The following is a 15,346-nucleotide window of genomic DNA, read 5'->3' on the forward strand; positions in this document are numbered from 1 at the left end:
ATATAAAAAAAAATCTACAACATAAAAAAAAACAGATCAACAATTAAGAATTTCACAAATATGCCTCACAAAAGATGAAGGTCTAATTTTACATAAAGAACAAAATTCACTGGGAATTAAATACATAAACATCTTCCCTTATAAATTATTATTATTTTTGTTTCCTTATCAAAGGGAGATCATCACCTAGAAAGAAAAACAATTTTAATGATTAACTTTACATATACTCCCATACTCCACGATGAGCCATTTTCCAAAATTACCACATTGCGTTTAACATCAGTTACCATTTGAGGAGCAGAATATTTGCTATCATCTTTTAAAACAATTCCACCCTTCCTTGTCACCACCCAATTGCCCCTTCGTATGTGACATTGTTTCCCACCCATTTTCTTGTTATAATGTTGGATGTTCTTCCTTTGCATCTCTTCAACTTTTCCTTTGATCAATTCTCTATTTACTATTACCTTTCCCCTTGCCTTCAACCAATAGGACACTCTTTCACGCCTGGCTCTCTTCCTTTCAAAGACACAAATGATGACACTCCCGTTACAGAATGAGGGGTTGTTCTGTATGTCCACATCATTCTACTCAACTCTCTCCTCCGAGGAAGATGATTAGCCAATGATAACAATGTTTTCCATCACTATGCAGTTCACCCTTTCCACTACAAGAGTGGCCTGTGGACGGACCAGAGCAACTCTTTCATGGACAATTACCATCTTTTGCAGATAATTAGTCATCTCTAGTGATACAAATTGTACACCATTGTCTGATACAATTGTTTTAGGTAATCCTTCTTCCATGAAAGTTTCTTCAAAGAATTCTATTACCTTTGAAGTATTCACCTGATCCACAGTTTTGACTACAAACCACTTAGTATGATTGCCCACCAATAACATTATGTACCTACTCTTCACACCCAATCTCGAAACAGGACCAATAAAGTCTACAGCCAATTTTTCCCAAGGTCTGCCCAGAAACTTTATTGGCGCTAATGGAGTTTGCCTTACCACCTTAGTTTTATCACTACTGGCACACACAACACAATTCTTCACTGTTTCCTCCACTTGCCGGTCCGTGCCTGACTACGAAAATGATTGTCTTACTTTTCTCTTCATCATTCCCCGACCCAAGTGTCCTTGATGAGTAATATTAATGATGTGCTTACGCACTCCTTCTGGAGGAACAATTTGATTCCTCCACAACAGTCTTCCATTCTGTGTACTTTATTGATCTCTGACTTTGAAATAACCAGCCACATCACTGCACTGTTCATCCTCACTTCTCCATCCATTGACTACTCTTTCTTCTACCCACCTCATAACTAGATCATTCGCCTTCGCACTCTACCACTCATGTACACTTACAGCCACCTCTCCTAAAACCGTTTCCACACCACCTTCAAATCTGTCCTCCACAATTTCATCCACTTCTACTGGCATTCTTGATAGATAATCTGCCACCACATTTCTATTTCCTTTTACAAACTTTACAACAAAGTTGTAATCCATCGCAGTTAATAACCACCTCGAAATACGTGGTGTAACATTTCCTTCCAACCCACGTCCGCCTTTAAAAATATATGTTAACGGCTTATGATCCGTCCTTAATCTGAAGGGTACACCCCACACATAGAATCTAAAATGATTGATCCCCCAGCAACAAGCTAAAAACTCCCTTTCTATCACAGAATATGAAATCTCCGCACCCTGCAGTCTTCTTGATGCAAACCCAACCACATATTCTTGATCATTTTTGACTTGCGTCAAGATCGCTCCAATGCCTACATTACTAGCATCAGGAGTGATATAAGTTTTCGCATGTCACATCAAACACTCCTAAAGTAGGAGCTTCCAAAATACACCTCTTTATTTCTTCAAAAGCATGCCTACAATCTATATTCCAATCATACACCACCCCTTTCTTCATAAGTTTCCTCAAAGGCTCAACTATTTTCATAAAATTTCCTATCAACTTTGCACAGTACTCCGCAAGACCTAGAAAAGACCTCAACTCATCCTTACTGCAAGGTTCAGGCGCATGTTCAATTGCAGCCACCATACTTTTCTTTGGTCTAATACCTTGACTATTTGTAACGTGTCCCAAGTATGTCACCTCAGGCTTCCGAATCTGACACTTCTCCTCTTTAATGGTCAGGCCTTTTTTTTCCAATCTATTCATAACCTCTGCAAACAAAAGATCATGTTCACTCTCACTTTTCCCCACAATGAGTATGTCATCTTGGGAACACAATGCTTCAGCCATATCCCCAAATATATTTCCCATTATCCTCTGAAATACAGCAGAAGCAGAGGCAAGCCCAAAAGGCATCCTTTTGTAATGGAAAGCTCCTAACGGCGTTACAAAAGATGTCAGGTGTCTAGAATCCTCATGCAGATTTACCTGATGATATGCAGATGACATATCCAGAACACTAAATACATTCCCTTTCCCTTCAATAGATAATATTTCTGAAATATTCGGCAAAGGTTGCCTATCGACCCATATATTTTTGTTTAGATTGCTAAGATCGATGCATACACAAATCTTTCCTCCTTCCTTCGGCGCCACCACGACTGGGGCAAGCCATTCCGAAGATTCGATGGGCTCAATGATGTCATCCCGTAACAGTCTATCCAACTCCTATTTTAAGGGTTCTCTCATTAAATTCGGAACATTCCGTACCTTGTGAACCACAGGCTTTGCATTTTTTTTCAGTACTATTTTGTGAGAGAAACCCTTCAACAAACCCATTTTTGACAACAAAAACTTCTGGATGATTTACAATCAGATTATGCTGCAACTTTACATTTACTTCCTCTATTCTCTTTTTTACTGTAAGCATTACTGGCTCCTTCGTATTAGGATCCAAAACTATGCCTAAATCTCTTTGATGGCGCCAGCCCAATAAGTTTGTTCCATAGTCTGTGATATATATCTTTTCATGAACGGCTCTACCTTTAAAAATAATTGTCATCCATCGCATTTCAATTATCCCAATCCTTTTTCCTGCATAACCCACAGCCTTTATATCTGGTTCTATGAGTTTATCATTCCGTGAGTCCATCCACTCAGACTCAAATACTTATTTTGAAATGAGGGTGAACAAACTTCCTGAGTCCAATAGTACCTTGACTGGCACTTTGTTCAAAAATATTTGAGCATACAGTTTCTCTAATATATCAGTGCTTTCCATTTTTACTTGTTCTTCTGACAGCTCCGTAACTGAGCTTTCACTTCCATTGTTTGGATTACCAAGGTCTTCCTCCACAGTTAAAATTACTTCCTGAACATTCTCACACACATCCTGGAGTTCTTGAATTGTTCTGCTGCCACCGCTGTTACACTTGAATTTACATACTTTAGCAAAATGTCCTCTTTTGCAACAATTTCGGCAAATCGCGTTCCTAGCTGCACATATTTTACTAGACGCGATATGTCCTGGAGCATCACACCAATAGCATTTTACTTCTCTCCATCCGAACTTCTTCTGCTTCTCTCCACCTTCTCCTCTCACGTCTTGAAAGTTTTTGGGAATTTTGTTTTTTTCCCCCCATCAATTTGTAAGTCTTTTTTATTTCTAACTTCACAGACGATACTCTGTTTCATTTACTTATTGGGTTCATCTATTTCTTGCAGCCAAATTACAGTGTGTTCCATCCTCTTGGCTTATTGTAACGCCTCCTCCAAATTGGGATCCTTCATCAATAACTTTTCTCTTATTATACGTACACCTCACGATCTGATCCCTTATTGGAGAATCAGTCAGTTGTTCAAAACGGCAAGATAACGTAAGTCCTCTTAGAGTTGCTACATAGGACGCTATGTCTTCATCCACTGTTTGCACTCTTGAAAAAAATGTATGACGTTCAAGAACAAGATTAGTTTTCGGAATAAATTGAATATCCAGCATCTGCATAGACATATCAAAAACGTTTGTAGACTGTCCATCACCCATTCCTAAGGACACTTCAGGTAAATCCTCATAGATTCTTCTCCCCTCGATGCCCAGATGGTGTAGAAGAATTGCTGGTCTCCTAAGTGGACCGTAGCGATCACCACCAAACGTCAACCTATATGTCACAAATAACTTTTTCCATTGTTTCCATGGTATAGGTGGTTCCCCAGGTGTAGCTAAAAAAGGTGGAGGTGAAGTCATAATCTGGTCTCCCATTTTGCTTAACACGTTTGAATTTTTTTAGTTTTTTGTTAATGTACTTGATGTACTTGGAAATATAAAGTGTATATGTTATTCCTTTTTACTAACTCTTTAATTATATTTCCATTTCTTGCATTGCTTTGTTTGTAGTTGTTTGTGTATATCAGTCCTCTATATTTCTCCTTTTTCCTTTTTCTCACTATAGTCCATCTTTTATTTTTGTTATTAACTTGGTCCTTCTTTTGTTTCTTTTCCAGGAAATGAAATCGGACACTACCATACAAGCAGATGGACAGGTAGGTCGTTAAAATTTCCTTTGTTAGACTACAAATACGCTGATCTTCATCCGTAGAGTCAAGCGTTTCAAAATTGTATTTTCTCATGCTCGCTGCCCCCACGGTAAATGTTGCTAAGCGCAATGGTTTGATACACGGTTAAGGGTGAAACGCTAGAGTTTAACTTTAACTTTACCGCGCATGGTGCACTCACATTAGGTGCTGCTGAGTGCGATGATTTTGAACACGAGTGTCAAGCGTTTCCCTTTAAATTTTATCGCATTCGTGGCAGGCTCACAGTAGGACTCCTGCGCGATGAATTCCTTTGAATGCTTCTTAGATAGGCAGATTCTGTTCACAAATGTTCTCGTTCTAGCGCTCGTGTTAAACATCCGTTTATCAATTAAAGACGATCATTTGTTTTTTACTGTTAATCTCTGTATTACCTTGTAAGTCGTTACTTCTCTGCAAAATGTTGTGGAGATGAAGCGAAAATGACAAAGTTCAATTGAGTGCTATGAATTCATTCCAGGAGTGAAGATGTCTAAAGGAAAATCTGTCTCCTGCACGGGTATCCCTTGTCACCAATGTAAAGATCAGCCTTCCACGGTTCTGTTTGTCTTCTACTTTATTTCAAGTACGTTAGTATAACGACATCTTCAGCACATCTCCACACTTCAGCTCTCCACTTCTTCCTCTCCTTCAACACCCACTGTTCCATCTGATCTCACCGCTTACCTCATCATATTCCAGACTCTACGCCTTCCACATCTCTACAGGTTAGCTCCACAGTTACCCTTTTCCCCTGTGGTAACGAAATCTGAGATTACCAAGCAAAATTAAAGACCTGTCCAGCGGCATTTGCATGTCAGATGTTAAAAGTATCCAACTGCAGACCATCCAGCATGACAAGAAGCCGTCCACAATAGACTGCTGCTCAGGGCTGACAAAAACGGGAACATGCTGCCAGAGCCATTAAAAGAACGGGGTGTCACAATGGGTGAAAGTATACCTGAGTGCCAGACTGAAAAGCAAATTTGACCTGACTGGAGCCAGCACTTCTCCAACACAGAAAAATCTCTTCTGGACTATTAATTTGCGAAACTTGGTACCACTGCTTCAAGTGAACAATTTAGGATTTGAACAGTAGTCCCATGTTGACAATAATGGACCTGCTTGGTTACCCCTTCAGGTCACAGAGCTAGTTCTGGACTTCTATCCTCCCATGGACAGGCCTAGGCCTCAGTGTGTATGCTAGATTAACAAATTACCAGTGCCGATAAAAAGACAGGAGACCAGTTTCAAATGCGGTTCTCTCAGGACAAGGGTGTTTCCCCGTACGCCATGCAGGGGTCATCCTCGTTCCACAAACGCATTCAAAGTGCTCTCCTTCACAGTCCTCTCTGATATTTTCTGTGTGATGAAGGCTACCTTCCATGAAGACTATACACTCCTGTTCCCATCATGAAGCCTCCCAGAGAAACACTCAAATTTTAAGTTGACAAGGAATCCTCTCCAATGATTTCAAAACAGCACACATGGTACAACTTCTCAAATCTCACATAGACCCTGCAGAATTTGCTGCATAGAAGCCTATCCCTCACCTCCTCTTTCTCAGAAAGAAAATCAAGAAGGGATGGTGGAGTCGATAAGGCCTTTTAGCCATAAATTGGGAAGTATGGGTGGCGAACAAAAGCGCCACAAACAATGCACATGACTTCAGAGTCCACATCAAGCCTTGAAAAGAAGCGGAGTTGGTAAGTGCAGAACAGAGTTTAGTAAGGCAAAACCAAAGTGAAATTCTACCAACTCGCATTAGGTAGTAAGAATGCTTCAGTGGGCTGGGACCCTCTCTTGAGACAACCATGCCACAAGATTTGAATGCCAGTGTTAAACAGGCACCCTCTTGCCCTATGGAAATAGTTTTAAGGGGTGTGTGTTTAGTTGTGATATGATCATTTTTGTGGCACAGTCCCACAGTTTGTAAGGTCTCAAAGCTTTTGAATCAGGGCAGTTTTCTTTCTTGTGGCCTGGAGACATGGTCCTATTGTGTCAGTGAAGAAAAAACCCTATTATTCAAGCACCTGGAGACAACTCTGGTTTGTGCGAAATATGTCCTTCTTATTCTTGACCAAGAGCCCATCTCACCCATGAGGCATCAGTTCGAGCAAATTCTTTCTTCACTTGAGGCCTCTTTGGGGGGAGAGACACCGGGTTCAGCGTTGACGATTCCGGTCAACATGATCCTCTCCCAAAGCAGTTACCGGTGTCATGAGTTTCGGGCCCAGAATAGAGAACAACACTTGGGGCCGAAATTACCAGGTCCATTAATGCACGCGGTTCCACAAGCCCAGACCCATTTACAGAGCACGTTTAACCATCACCAAACTGAAAATGTGCACAGTTAAGAAATGGGTTTTACTGGGTGTACTTCCCGGTAAAACCGGAGAACAGTGATATTGCCTACTCCTCCTCGCTCATAGTGAGCGGCTAAAGGATATTTACAGTCTTAAACAGAGAAGTATTTTTTAACAACTCGCAAAAACAAAATCAACTGATGTATCTAAAAGTGTGTTCATCAAAACAGGATTATAAATCAGGATTTATGACTGCCGATGAAGAATGTTATTACTGCTATCAGTGCAAAATATGTACGCTGAACACAGGAGAAGCCGAACATATTATGTCTTCAGCATTGTCCCATCTGCTTTTAACACACGCATTTAAAAAACATATCAGACTGAACTTATTTTACTAATTTACTGAACAACGCTCTTTATTTTTCGACTTCTAAAGCAGGACGGCTCTACATCTGTTTGTAGGCCATAGAATAATAATATGCTTCTAAAGTATGCAAAGGTATTTTTTTTACTGGCCCAACAGCAGACGTTGCAGCCTATATAGTACAAAATATTTATTGAAAGAAATAAAAACCGATAGATGGCAGCATTCACAAATGAATCCAATATTAGGCCACAAACCACTCAGAAGAAATAAGTTACTTACCTGTAACTGTAGTTCTCCAGTTTTGGAAGCTTTCATTGATTCACGTGCTTGAATATTTCCCCGTCGTCGAGATGGGAGTCCCCAGTGGAATATACAATGTAGGCCTGAAAATGTACATATACAATACATGGTCTTGGCCTCAATAGAATAACCTATCATAGTTGTTTTGTAAAACAGACCCAAACTGATACCTTGAGGTCAAACAATGCCTTAAATTTTATCTGCAGTGAACATCCTCGATCGTGGCATTTAGTTCGCCCAGAAGAGGGCATCCTGTTACTAAGCAGACTATTTCTACATGGATCTCAAGTGCAATAGCCTTTTGCCTTCAAAGGGCTCGTCGACCCCTGGACGCCAGAGTACGTGCGCATTCTACCAGGGCAGTCTCTACATCCTGTTCACTCTTCTCTGGGGTGTCACTGCCGGACATCTGTAAAAGCAGCGACGTGGAGAATGACACACGCCTTCACAAAGCATTACTTTCTGGATGCTGAGGTGCTCCGAGATGTAGCAGTGGGTCAAGCAGTCCTTAGACATTTGTTCTGATAAGGTGAGCTGTTTGTTTTCCACCATCCGCTCCTCATATAATATCACATTTTCTGTTCAGTATTAACGTACCTCTCATGCATATATTAATTTATGTTTCAGAAGATTAACTTTTGTTACTTTTCATTTACCTGTTTAATGCGAACGATATTTTATGATGAGATGAACAGTGTTTGTCAGTACAGAAAATGTGTTGTACTGCTTGCTAGTCTTATTCAAGCATGTGACTCTATGAAAGTTCCAATACTGGAGTAAGAAATAAGTTACTTACCTGTAACTGTAGTTCTCCAGTATTGGAAGCTTTCATAGATTCACATGCGACCCACCCGCCTCACCGGGGGAGCTCACCTTCTTTCTCTTCTCAGTGTTCTTCATTATTACAGCACTTATGCTTGGAAAATCTGAAGGAAGGCAGCTCCTCACAGGAGGTTCTAAGGGGTGAGGCAATCTAATTGGTTCAAATTTCAGTTTGGGTCTGTTTTACAAAACAACTAGGATAGGTTATTCTATTGAGGCCTAGACCATGTATTGTACATGTATATTTTCAGGCCTAGGTTGTATATTCCACCGGGGACTCCCATCTCGACGAGGGGAAAGTATTCAAGTATGTGAATCTACGAAAGTTCCAATACTGGAGTAAATAATGTAACTTCAACAAGAAAACTATTTTCAGTCGTGGGGCGGTCACCAATATAAACAAGCATTGGTAATGCCAATGGGCCTGGCTTTAAAAGAATGCTGTATGGTCATTTATACGGCGGCAGCACCTCCGCAATGGCGGAAGAGCGTTGTCCCACTGGCTCAGAGCCAGCAGATGAAAAAAAAAACCGATATTTTATTATCATTTTATTTTTCACCTGATGGCTGAGCCAGCGTGTGCAGTGTGCATGGGAGGAGGGAGGAGGAGTGGAGTAGTGATGTGCACTTAAATGTGCAAGTGAGTTTGGCTGGCCGTTCTAGGCCGGCCAAAGACATGCACAGTTAGGTTTCTCCAACCCAGCTGTATTGCACAGCCGGGTTGCAGAAACAGCACACACTCCCTGTGCCTGAGCGAGCAGTAAACCAACTCGCTCAGACCAATCCCCACGCTTCTCTCTTGCTTGGCAATAGCAAGAGAGCAGCTCAGAGATTGCATAGGGAGTCTCTGATGGTGTCCCAGGGACTGCTGGGAACAGGAAGCAGAAGAGCGTGAGGCATCCAGCAGCACCAGGTAGGTGTTTTTTTTTATTATTATTAAATTCCACCTCTCCACACCCCCCCCCATCCCCACTCCACCAGCCACGCCTCTTTTAATTGTGTTGCCACCACTGAATTTGAAACATTACAAATAAATTGCATGGGTATAGCTATGTATCTGTGTGGAAGCAAAGAAAGTTACAATAATTTTGGTGCAGGACAGAGGTCTTGAACCTGTGGGGTGCACCCTACTGAAGAGCGTAGCTGCATTCCTAGGGGGGCACAAATGTGTCTCCAACTACTTGTAAATGAAAACAGCCTGTAAGCGAGATTTTGTTTATTTGTCACATCTCCAAGCTGTCTTCATTTACATAAAAAAAAAGACTTGCCATCCGGGGCGCCACGGAAGAACATCAGTGAGTGGGGTGACAGAGTCAATGAAGTGGCTAAATAAAGCAACATATTTTGTAACTATTTTGTTATGTTTTCACTTTCAAGTAACCACAGATAAAATAAAGGGGCATTTTAAATGAAAAAATAAATTTAAGTCAAACTAATGGATGGGAAATGTATTATTTTAGGTTGTGAAACCTCAGTTTGCTAATGAGCTCACTGCAAAGTCCTTGTGTATGACAAGACAGTCACACAAATAATCCTAGGCGCACACTGGGGAATAGTGACTGTTTATCGATAGTCCTAGAAGGTCCCCAATGGTAACAGACAGCACTGTGAATATGTCATCCATTATTTATATGTGTATATATTTTGTTAATAAGTAATCTGACTAAATCTCAACACATTTTTATAGGAGTCCATTAAAAGCACACTGCAGAACTCACCTGGTAACATCCTCATATTACCTTTCCAGAAGACTACATATTTGTTGCTGTGGAGCTCTAAGTGACCCCACCAGTTAACTTTTATACTGGCTCCCAAGCAGGTTTTAACTCTTGTGAGTAACCAATTGCACACATGTAACTTTCAGGTAGCAGAGATGAGGTCCATTTTCCCTTTTTTAGTTTTTTACATAAAGTGGCAGAAAGCCTACTTTGTGTCTCAGGCCTAGAATTGATGGCCCTGTGGACTGTGCAGAGCAGACTTGTAGGTATGATTGGTGCTGCTGGTGCAGTGGCACTCGGTCCCAGTGGTATGAGGGACCACCTCAATTCCATATCTATTTTAATATTCTACATAATTTGCCTTAGGGACAAGAGCACTCTTGCTCTGCCAGAGTTGATTTAGGGCTCTGAGTAATGGTCTGGGGCGGGGAAAACTGAAGCAGAGGAGACATCTACATTTGGGCATCAGAGAGATGGCAGGGATGGAGCAAGATGGGAGCCCAAGTTTTTAACAAAGGGCAGAGGAGACATACCACTTGGCGAGGCAGTAGCTGGTATCAGTGAAGCAGGTGCAGTGGAACTGGGGTCCAGGTGTATCACAATTATGTATTTCTTTGGAAAAAAGGTATGGGGCTCATTTTTCTTGCTAGCCTTAGAGCAGAGGGAACCTTTGCTGCAAAAAGGGGGTTTAACACATGGGAGATTATTTTTTTGCTGAAAGGGAGGATAAGTGGCCTAATGTTGGAGCAGTTGTCTTTAGAACTGGTGAACCAGGTACAAGTCCAATCGTTGGCTCAGCATCCTGGGCAAATCACTTAACCTCCCCTGTGCCTTAAAAAATCTGACCATGTGTAATTAAATTGGTGGTCATATAAAGTGCTCCAATATACTTGGGCCGTTTGTGCTACATAAAGCTGAAATCCCCCCACCCCCCCCAAAAAAAAAGCACAGTGAGCCTGTTTCAAGATTGGAATGATCAGGCATGGTGGGAAGGAGGTGAAAGAGGCAGAGGAGTTTGCCGGGTACTAAAGGCCATGCAATCTTTACTGCATCAACTGGAACAGGGCCAAGCAGCGCAAGAGGCTTACAACACGCCAGTTATGGGTAGCAGACATTTTATTTGGTCAATTTATGTTTGATGAATTTGCTCTTTGATAAGTCTCACATTTATTATGGATTATACGCCACAGAAAAAGTCTCCTTGAAATTATCTCATAGGCCCCACACACTGTGCATAGCCCTGACCCTCCCCCAATCCTTGCCATAAAGGTTTGGTGGGGGGCCCTGACTTCAAAACATTTTATTCTGGGGGATTAAACGAAAAAGGTTTAAAGATCTTTGGTGTAGGTTAAAGGGTCAGGTGGCAGTTGCGCTGTCAAGCCAGCTCTAAAATTCAATGTAGGTTCATGACTGTCTTCCTCCCATCTGGGCTGCTGCCAGAGATAAACATCATACATTATCTAGTTATATGACATTTTAATACCATTCTAATGTCATGTGTGTGCCCCTGAAAGTTCAAATTTACGGAGAAGGATTAATAAACATATTGATCAGAGCTGCTAGAGTGCAAGCACTTCTTTGTGGAAGCACAAAACTTCTGCCCAATCAAAACATGTACTCCTGAATCCCAACATGTGATCAAGCCAGACAATAAAAACATATGCATCATTTCGGACGGGGTAGGTCGCAGTAGAAATCTGCATACTAATCTAGGCCCAACAACAGTCTTGAAAATGTTTAAACTGAACTAGTAACTTCCAGAAAAGGCAATGGCTAATGGTTTTAGACTCCGTATTTTGAACTGGCCAGCACTTAATTAGAATTAATTATCCGATATATATGCACAATGTTGTTTTAAACAGACGCTATTGAACTTTGAATATGAAGTAATAAACCAAAACAATGTATTTAAAAAAAACAGCTGGACCGACATTTTTAGCTAGTGACATCAGGAGTATTATTAATTAGAGATTTATCACAAGAAAAAAATATATCAATCTCTGTTGTTTTTGGAGTATTACTTTAGCTCCAAAGTGTACCCCTCTAAGTAACAGGAAAATGTGACATGCACTGTCTACCCAGCGTCCAGCCCTTCTCTCCCTCACCGTACTCACTTTCTGTAAAGCAATTTTACCCAGCTCACCGTCTGGCCACAGCTTCTCACTCAGTCATTACTCTTTAATGTCTCCACAACCTTTCTCTACTACTTAAGGACAGTCAGCACACCTTCTTTTCCATGAAATTTGAATGCTCAATGCTGTCCCTCATTTTCAGCCTGCACAGACCTCACCCAACTCATGGTGTGGAGTGCACCCCTCACTTGTGCCGGCAAATCAGTCCTTCACAACTCATCATTTGCACAGAACATCTAACCAGTGTCAGTTAAAGTGTTTTGGGAGCCCCCAGCAACACACATTTTAGAGGCCCAAGTACAGAAGAAACGTAAATGATTATTACCCTTTCCCAGTGCTTAGCTTAATTTGCAAATAAAAAGGTGCCAGTGCCCAAACCTCTCCTCTGAAACATGCGGCTGCTGCAATTAAATGTGCGAGCACAGAATACTGAGGCAGCATAATCCTGAAATCATATTGGGGCCTCTTTAATCCATTTACAGCTGCTCCCTGCCCCTTTAGCTCACCCTTGCAGCTTTCTTCCTTCTCTCTCTGTAACGCTTTTTCGTTTTTCTCTTCCTCCGTCTTTCCCATATGTGTCTTTTGCTCGCAGTAAATCCTTGAGGCAGAAAAATAAGTGCCGGCCCTCAAAAATAAGTGCTGGTGCTCCGCAACGGAAACAACAAGAACAACTTAAGCACTGCTCTTTCCTGATAATTCCAGCACGCATGATGACAAATACTAAACTTTAATTACACTTTAACAGGGCCACACAAAAACAGTTGAAAAGTGTCTTACAGGGGACCCCAAAATCCTTAAGATGACACTGGGTAGACAAACAGAGTCAGAGGTAAAGGTATGTAGAGACAGAGAGAGGATTAGATAGACAAACAGAATAGACAGAACTAAAAGACGGAGAACGTTCAATTTCCTTGAGAGACCCTTGGAAATGGGGGCTCTGGGCAATTATCCACTTGGTCCTTACATTAAATCTCTCTGCAACTAACTCACACTATTCACTTTCTGCACAGGAGGTCTCCCCAAAACAACTTCTGCAGTGTTACCCCACACGCACTGTCTAAAATGGTACTTCCTAACTGACCCCTGCAGAGCACTTATCTCACCCTCCTTACTGACTGCACACCTGTCTACAAAGCACTTCCATCACACACACACATTCACTGCCTGCACACGGATTCCCACTCACCCTACTCACTGCCCGCAACATGCTTCTCACACTCGAACCTACTCAATGCCAGCATAGCGATCATCCCATTCACCTTGCTGACTGCATGCACATCCCTTTTCTTCCTCGCCCAATACACTGCCTGCATGCTTCTAACACTCCCCTTGCTCACTGCTTGCAAAACACTTTTCTCACTCAACCTATTTACTGCCTGAAAAGTGCTCATCTCATTCACCTTACTGGTTGCCTGCACAGCACTTTTCTTGCTCACCCTACTCACTGCCTGCGCAGTGCTTGTTTCACTCACCCTACTCAATAACTACACATCACTTCTCTGGCTGTACTGACTGCCTGCAAGGAGCGTCTCTCATTCAACTTATTCATGTCTGCCACTTCTGTATGATAGCTTTAATTTACCAGTGTGCTTATTATTCTGAAAACAAGTGTGCAGTCTAACTACGGAGCCCTTTATCCCTCAAATCATAAGAGTGATTTGACTCAATCTTCTGGCAAGTCAGAATTCTGTCTCAGCAAATCATGCTCCCAACATGGTGACTAGATTATTGTGCTGTGGCTCGTATCCAGAGACATTTTAAGGCATCGGCAAAGTTACACAACTTTCAAGTTAGTACACCCCAAACCAGGGAAAGCACACACCATTTGTGCAGTGTCCAAAGCTCAAAGAAGTCAAATGATAAGTATATTGCACAACCGTAAATATCATAATACATGGTATCAGTGCTTAAGGGGATGCACAATTAGCACCCTAGATTGCGAGGTACTTGAAATGCAGCCAGTAGTAACCCAGATGGATGTTTCAGATGTCTAAGAAATAATTTTGAGTATCTGCTCTCAACAAACAGAACTAGCCCTCAAGAAATATGTATTGTAAATATGCCTGCCTTTGCCAGTACATGCACATGAAGAAAGTAATGAAAGTATCCACTGTCCTCTTGCAGCAGCTTCAAAAACATACCATAAACAGTCCTGTATGGCTGCACTGTGTACTCGTTCTTCTGATTCCCATATGTGTTTAAATGAAAAAGTATTTCTGGAATATATAACCTTTTACATTTTTGCAATGCTGGCAGATAAGTTTTACTTTTTCGGCGCTCTGACGTGTTTGTCCCTCCTTGGGGCGGTTTGGTTACCCCCTTGGACATCAACTCTGTTACATGGATAATTGAACTTTCGCTGATACGTTTGAATGCGAGCAAACTTCTTTTTCCTTTTGTGTGTCTCCTTCACGCTCATGCCATGGCACTTTGAATCGGCTCACTTTTGTGAAACTGAATTACTTTTCGGCTTAAAAGTATGTGTCACAAAAAGTCCCGTTAGGAGTTTACAACGCTAATAGCTCTAACTCGAGAAAATGCGAGACCCATTGGAATGCAAATGCTTGTTTAAATCTGCATTTGCTCCAAACTTACAAAATGAGGACTAAAACATTTTCACATGAAAATCTTATCTGGAACAGAAATAAGGGGCTAGTTCTAAACTAAATTTACAACTTGACCAACAGATACAAGAAAGGTAACAGTGGAATATATCAATCGCACATAGCTGTAGTAATCGTTCAGGGTTAGTGAGTCCATGTGATACGTATTTTATACACAGGTTCCCAATTTGTAGTGCGTGCTACATACAGTGCGCCTAACACCTTGCTACGTAATGGGTGTCACACATGTTGTAGCCCAATTGGGTTACAACCAAATTACAACAGCAGGACAGCACCAGAGCACCCCAAAGCAGTGAAAGTAAGGAATATCACTCCATTTCAAGAAAAAATATTCCAATAGTAAATGCATCATCTTTATGGGGTTATTTCCAACCTTTTCAGTGATCCAAAAGCATACACAGTGAAAACTCAGCAGATTTTCTGTTTCCAATGAAAATCCATGTAATGTACAGCCGACAAGTGTTTCGTCTGATGCAAACTTTTGCAAGGCTTCATCTAACCCTCCATAAGTACTACCTGGAATAGTAAGTGTTTGGACATCAATGACAAGACCCCAGTAACAAGCAGTAAAAAATTAGTCAACTTG

General features: G+C 41.4%; 1 protein-coding gene across 4 annotated transcripts in view; it reads right to left on the reverse strand.

Annotated features, from left to right (window-relative positions):
• Positions 1-15,346, reverse strand: part of DHX34 (DExH-box helicase 34) — a 387,340-nt gene that overhangs the window by 162,950 nt on the left and 209,044 nt on the right. The window lies entirely within an intron of this gene.

The sequence above is a fragment of the Pleurodeles waltl genome, chromosome 9, assembly GCF_031143425.1.
Source record: "Pleurodeles waltl isolate 20211129_DDA chromosome 9, aPleWal1.hap1.20221129, whole genome shotgun sequence".
NCBI lineage: Eukaryota > Metazoa > Chordata > Amphibia > Caudata > Salamandridae > Pleurodeles > Pleurodeles waltl.